Consider the following 7,891-nt stretch of genomic DNA (forward strand, 5'->3'; position numbering starts at 1 on the left):
AGTTCAAGCATCTTTTCCAGCACTGGATTCTCCAAGCCTTCCAGAAGAGGGGCCGAACACTGGATCATCTTCGCCTTTGTTATCCAGTCCTGGTCAAAGAGCGGTTTCTCAGAATGACGTCATGATAAATAAAAGACGGTGTGTTCGGCTAGAGGATAACTTACTTCGTCGGCGGTGCGGTTACTGCTCAGGCCCACGTCCTCGGTAGTGTCCAGACACTCTATCTGGGGTCCGAAGAATGATTGATATATCTCCTCGTGCGTTAGGCCGAGGAAATTCTGAACAGCGCGCGGTCCTTCTGGGTTGAACTCCCACATGCGGAGGGGCCGACGTTTGCATGGCTGGATTCGTCGAACCAGCATGACTTGCATTACCATAATCAAACTAAAATCTCCTTCGAAGAGATCTCGAATGCGGCTCTGTAGTACATGCACGTCCTTGGCTGGACCCTGTCTCAGCCCTCTACTAATCCATGACATCAGTTGTGGTGGAGGGCCTGAGCGGAAAGCAGGGGCAGCCGCCCACTTGGCACTTCTGGGAGCTGTGATGTAAAACCACTCCCGTTGCCATAATCCAGACACCTCTGGAATGGAACCCTTTGGCCATGGAGCTCCAGCAATCTTTCTTATTAATGCGCCTCCGCGCGCTACATGCATCCCTTCAACCATCTTCGGCTTCACATCAAAGGTCTTGAGCCACAGGCCGAAGTGAGGGATAATGCGGAGGAAGGCCTCACATACGACAATAAATGCTGAGATATGGAGAAAGGAGTCCGGGGCTAGATCATGGAAATCTAGCCTGTAATAAAACATCAACCCCCTAATGAAGGGATCCAGAGTGAGGCCTAGACCTCGGAGGAAGTTGGAGATGAACACGACGTCTTCGTGGGATTCAGGAGTAGGGACGACCTGCCCTCGGGCAGGCAGCCGATGCGAAACCTCGGCGGTCAGGTATCTGGCCTCCCTCAACTTCTTGATGTCTTCTTCCATAACGGAGGAGGGCATCCACCAGCCTTGAAGGCTAGATCCGGACAAGATTGAAGGTCCGGAGCACCTGACCTGGGCTTTGGGTGTTAGAACTCAAGGCGGGGGAAGGATTCGATTGAGCACAGGAGGGAAAAAAGTAAAAGCCTTGTCCCTTTATAAAGAGGGTGAATATCAAGCGTCCTCTCCGTAGCCGTTTGGGACTTGCCTATAATCTAGGAGTCCTAGACACGGTTGGGTTACCCACGACCGTATTGATGAGAATCCCGTAATTAGGGGAACACGATCTCTGCTTTGACAAGACGTGTCAAAAAACTGCCTCGCGTTATGTGCGGGGCTAGTTAAAGGAAACGGTTCGAATAATTACCGGGCCATGGCACAATGTCGTGTTGCCAAAACGTGTCAGCAGATTAGATTTGTGGAAATATTATTCCCTCTACGATGGTATGTGGAACTTATTTTGCAGGGCCGGACACTATCCTTGTATTCAAAATCTTCCGTGGTGTATTCGGAGGAGGAACCCGCCTTGCAATGCTGAAGACAAGACTGCGTGCCGGACTCATCGTCATTGAAGCCTGGTTCAGGGGCTACTGTGGGAGTCCTGGATTAGGGGGTCTCCGGACAGCCGGACTATATCCTTTGGCCAGACTGTTGGACTATGAAGATACAAGATTGAAGACTTCGTCCCGTGTCCGAATGGGACTCTCCTTCGCGTGGAAGGCAAGCTTGGCAATACGGATATGTATATCTCCTCCTTTGTAACCGATCTTGTGTAACCCTAGCCCTTTCCGGTGTCTATATAAACCGGAGGGTTTTAGTCCGTAGGACAACACACAATCATACCATAGGCTAGCTTCTAGGATTTAGCCTCTCTGATCTTGTGGTAGATCTACTCTTGTACTACCCATATCATCAATATTAATCAAGCAGGACGTAGGGTTTTACCTCCATCAAGAGGGCCCGAACCTGGGTAAAACTTCGTGTCCCCTACCTCCTGTTACCATCCGCCTAAATGCACAGTTCGGGACCCCCTACCCGAGATCCGCCGGTTTTGACACCGACAGTATGTACTCATTGAAAAATCTTATCAAGCGTCTTGAGCTGTCTCTATAGATCTTGATGCTCAATATGTAAGCAGCTTCATCGAGGTTTTTCATTGAAAACACTACAACACGAACCCCCTATAACAACGCTCTTTTCTGTATCTAAAGGTCCATATATGCGTTGTTAGTGTCTTTACCAACGGTTTGGGATGCGTTGCCTTATCCAGTGTTGCTAGCGCATAATGCAACGCTTATACTGGCGTTGGTAAAAGGGGCGTTGCAAGAGTACAACACATAAAACCAACTTCTACAACACTTCTATATGTTGTTGCTTCATGTACATGAATCAAAATCTCACTGCTCAGCAACTAAAAATTTGCAAAACTTCAAGTGTTAGTGCATATATAATGTGGTGATTATTATTATTAAATTAATTCGCCGTATAATGGTGATAATTACGGATATCAAGTGAGGAAATAATAGAATGTACTCACAAGAGGAAGAGATCATATATTGAATAAAACCGTTGGATTACAATAGTGGATATTACAGGAGGAACATCTTCCCAATGTGATCCATAATCTAAATATTTTCTTGAGAGTGAAACTTAAACTGAAAAAATCCATCAACTACAATTAACTAAAACTTAACCGAGGAACATCACCCATAAGGAACAGCATCATTACAACTTTAACTAAAACTAACTTTAACTAAAACTGAAGGCATCCATCATCATCATCATCATCAACGGGAACATCATCATCATCATCATCATCATTGCAGTATACTTGCCACAAACCATAGAATCATCCATATATATTTTGATTTAATATACAAAGAAAATAACAAAATGAACTGTTAACACACAATGAACTGACATCATGCAAGTAGTGAGAGAGGCAGGTTATAAGTCACTTACAAAGGTTGAAGGCCATGCAATTTATGTTATACATAGTAGATGGAAATACATCCACAACCTATCTCAAGATCATCATTGATCGGTTAGTATTAGTTTTTTACCGCTTTTTGAGGGGTTCAGGTTAGAGACTTAAACTATACTAGCAAGAGGAAAATAGTATCTCACACCCTTATCCTAATAAGCATGGCGCATAACCTACCATAGCTTCGCTTCCTCAATTTCTACATGCCACTACATTTTATAAATAGTAGCTACTTCAAACTTATTCAAGCAAATACTATCTGGTTAATTCCTGTAAAAATAAATTAAGAGGTTAATTAATTAGTCACCCCTTTGAACAGTAATGCTCTACTTTTCTGATGCTTGGATTGGATGGGTTAATTAATTAGTCATCCTTTTGAGTAGTAATGCTCTACTTTTGTTATCAAAATCCCCCAAAAGACTTTAAGTTGTCACACAGTTGCATGTCTGTGTGTCTTGTCCAGAAGTTGAAGCAACTACCGTATGTGGCCATTAAGCAAGTTGAGGTTACTTTTTGCAAAGAAATATGATCCCAAAAGAACAATTCCCTGAAGCGACTTGGAAAACAAATGGGCTGTCGAGTAACTTACTTCATAATTAGGCACAGAAGTCACCATGGCATCCAACAGAAGATATGAAAGATCTGTAGCTGATCTACATTAGTACAGTTACACCAACATGTAACAACATCATGTTATTTCATCATTGTTCCCTTGGAATCTGTACAGTGTAGTGATGAATATGTGGCACAAGAAAGAGAGGTGGCGACCTGTTTGGTACCTTGAAGAAGGCCTTGCTCTTGAGCTAGTGGTCCAGCGCTCATGGACTGAAAGAAACAAGACCAAGATGAAAAATAATCAACAGACCTCGTCGAACTGTACTTGGAGACTAACAATGAGCTCGGGGCTAAGAGCCATCTAGTCCAGCGTCTACATGAGGGCCCTGCCAATGGCAAACTGCCAATACAGCTCAAACGCCCCCACCATCCCTCTTCTGATCCCTCACCCTGCCAATCAACATTATCAGAATGCAGAACAGCACCAACAGTTTCACTTCCAGTTAGACAACCTGACAGTCACTTCCAGTAAGACGACCTCACCGTCACCAACAGTTCAATTCCATGCAATCTTTGTTATACATAACAAATTACTGGCATACATAGTAGATGGAAATACATTCATAAATTATCTCAAGGTGATCATTGACCTGTTAGTATTAGTTTTGTTATCATTTCTTTGAGTGGTTCAGGTACAGACTTAAATTATATGAGCCTAATATGGGTGTCTTAGTGTATGACAGAAATCGTTGCATAAGTATTAACATTTTCTCTGATTGCTTCCAATGTTGAACAAATCAATGGGATAAAGATACATATTTTTTACGGCATGCAGTGCAAAATCTGTTGGAGCAACACGAACCTGCACCAATTGTTGGTGTCCCTTCTCCCGCTTCCTCATGAGATCTTGGTCCAAGCATGAGTAAAGTATAATAGAGTAGAAATAGTGTTCCAGTTTCTGCTCATAAACTTAATTTAAATATTAGTTAGACACCAGTTGTGGTCAAGGGGCCAATTAAGTTATTCAACACATCATGCTAGTTAACATGGGAATTCATGTTTGGGTAAAAATAAATTAGTCCGGACAAAATCACTACTTATACAGTATATATAAACATCCAGAAGGACCTAAATATGAAAATGTTAACAAACGATGGAGAGACATGCTTATAGTTCCTTTGAAGCTACAAACATTTCAGACAACACAGTATATATATGCACTGACCATGACTAATCACAACACTTCTTTAATTGGAGTCTATACAATTTGCTTAAGACATACAGCTAACACAATTCAAAAGGCCTTGTGGATGAATCTTTATTGTTTCAGAACATGAAAGGGTGGAAAAACGCCAATTTCAGAACAAAATTAAGGACTACTTTAGAACCACACACACACCATTACTCAGGATTTATACAACTAGTATATTTTGGAATGTGGCTTAATTACCTTATTATGTTTTCTGTAAGTGGCAGCTCTGAAATCAAAATCATGAAACAGCAGAGGAACGATACACATGATGTTAGAAACTAATCTTTAGAATATTGATTCCATAATAATAATTGTAGGATGTTCCATTTTATACTGAAGCCTCATTAATTAATCTACCATGTAAACATGAACCTGTACAAGTGAAGTACTCTTTGCTATTCATAGTAATGGTTCCTAATGTGCCACAAATCAGAGCACAAAGGAGGAGTGGACCAACTCACCTGATGCCAGAGGAGGAGGAAGAAGCTCCATGGCTTCTTGTCCCGAGTAGCAGCAAGTCCGTCCGCTGGCTGTTCCTCCCTGCACACCTACATGCAAAGAGAAAAGCAGAGGTTAGAGAAAGGGGGAGCAGAGAGGACGAAGCCAGGGGAGGGGATGCACTCACCGGACGAAAGGAGGATGACATGGACACAGGCTCCCGAGCCGATGCCCGAAACCCTAGCCATGGGGGGAGGGTCAAGGGTGGGCTTTGGTGGACGTGACCACTGGATCTAGCCAGATGGGAGGACGGCGCCGTGCGAGGGGATCCTTCAATTGTGCTTCGCGGTGGCAGGATTCAACGGACGTTGCCTGAATTAGCCGCCGCAGGTGGCGCAGGGAGGAGCTACGTGATGAGAGAGAGACGGGACGTGGTAGGCATGGGTTGGTCGGGGATGCGGCGAATCTGGCAGCCACTAGGGTTGCGAGGTGGGAGGAGGGCAGGGGGAGGGCCGACGGCGAGGTGGTTTGGAGGAGGTAGATTAGGCCGTGGGTGGCGGCGATTTGGGAGAGATGAGAGGATCGGGGGCTCTGTTTCTCGCGCATCTCTTTATCCTTTCCTCTGTTTATTTTTTCCATATGTACTACCACCTACAACTCTACAACGCATATGCTACAACCAAAATATGTGTATCTACTGAAAAATTTACAACACATAGTCAAAATGTTGTACAATTTGTGTTGCTTTATAAGGGCTATCCTTGTAGTGAAAAATCTTATTCAACTATCCTTTTATGCTATCTAGAAATTCTAAATCATTTCCAATCAGCAATATGTCATCCACATATAATATCAGAAATGCTACAGAGCTCCCACTCACTTTCTTGTAAATACAAGCTTCACCATAAGTTTGTATAATACCATATGCTTTGATCACCTTATCAAAGCGTATATTCCTACTCCGAGATGCTTGCACCAGTCCATAGAAGGATTGCTGGAGCTTGCACACTTTGTTAGCACCTTTAGGATTGACAAAACCTTCTGGTTGTATCATATACAATTCTTCTTAGAGATATCCATTAAGGAATGCAGTTTTGACATCCATTTGCCAGATTTCATAAAATATGACAATTGCTAACATGATTCGGACAGACTTCAACACTGCTACGAGTGAGAAAAACTCATCATAGTCAAGACCTTGAACTTGTCGAAAAACCTTTTGCGACAACTCGAGCTTTTTAAATAGTAACACTACCATTAGCGTCTGTTTTCCTCTTGAAGATCCATTTATTCTCAATGGTTTGCCGATCATTGGGCAAGTCCACCAAAGTCCACACTTTGTTCTCATACATGGATCCTATCTCAGATTTCATGGCTTTAAGCCATCTATCAGAATCTGGGCTCATCATAGCTTCTTCATAGTTCGTAGGTTCGTCATGGTCTAGTAACATGACTTCCTGAACAGGATTACCGTACCACTCTGGTGCGGAACGTGCTCTATTCGACCTACGAGGTCTAGTAGTAACTTGATCTGAAGTTTCATGATCATCATCATTAGCTTCCTCTCTAGTTGGTGTAGGCATCACGGGAACGGATTTCTCTGAAGAACTACTTTCCTATTCGAGAGAAGGTGCAATTACCTCATCAAGTTCTACTTTCCTCCCACTCACTTCTTTCGAGAGAAACTCCTTCTCTAGAAAGGATCCATTCTTAGCAACAAAGATCTTGCCTTTGGATCTATGGTAGAAGGTGTACCCAACAGTTTCTTTTGGGTATCCTATGAAGACACACTTCTTTGATTTGGGTTTGAGCTTATCAGTTTGAAACTTTTTCATATAAGCATCTCTATCGGATTTCAGGTTCCGGCTAACCCTTGAGGTTCGAACACTCGGGTGCTCACAAAGATCTCTCCCCCCTCTAGCTCGCACTCCTTATGCTCTCACGGCCTAGCTCGTCGAACTCAAAGAGCAAGAGACACAAGATTTATACTGGTTCGGGCCACCATTGTGGTGTAATACCCTACTCCAGTGTGGTGTGGTGGATTGCTTCTTGGGCTGAGGATGAACAGTTACAAGGTAAGAACAGCCTCCCGAGGAGAGGTGTTCTTGTGCTAGGCGAACTTGTGTGGTTGAGGATGACCTGAGTGATCCAGAATCTGATCCCCCGGCTATGGTGGTGGATAGTTCTATTTATAGAGGCCCTGGTCCTCTTCCCAAATATTGAGCTGGAAGGGATCCCACAATGTCCAAATTCGAAGGGAGACAACTAGTACAAGTTATCCTGACAAATGTAGTCTTCGCCTGCCAAGGGCTTTGGTGGTGACGCTGTCCTGGGCTCCACGATGACCTCCGTCCTGCCGTCCTGCTGGTCTTGGCCTTGTTGCACCGATATGGAAACCTTTCCCTGATGCCTTGGGACTCCGCGCCCGCACTTGCCTCTTTTGCACCAAAGAGGAAACGAGGACACTGCGTGCACTGGCGCCCGCCTGGCTCCAGTCGTCATGGCTTACGTCATAGAAACCTCGCGAGGTTTCCCTTGCCTTGATCTCTCCGCCCCTCGCGAGCCAGCCTGGTGAGGCCGCCCCTGAGGAGGTCTTGCGTCATCCGCCTCGCGAGGCTTGGCCCCTCGTGAGGGTCTTGAGTGTTTGCTGGTGAAGATGGTCCGTACTGGGCCACTGGA

Source organism: Triticum urartu, chromosome 7, assembly GCF_003073215.2.
Source record: "Triticum urartu cultivar G1812 chromosome 7, Tu2.1, whole genome shotgun sequence".
Classification (NCBI taxonomy): Eukaryota; Viridiplantae; Streptophyta; class Magnoliopsida; order Poales; family Poaceae; genus Triticum; species Triticum urartu.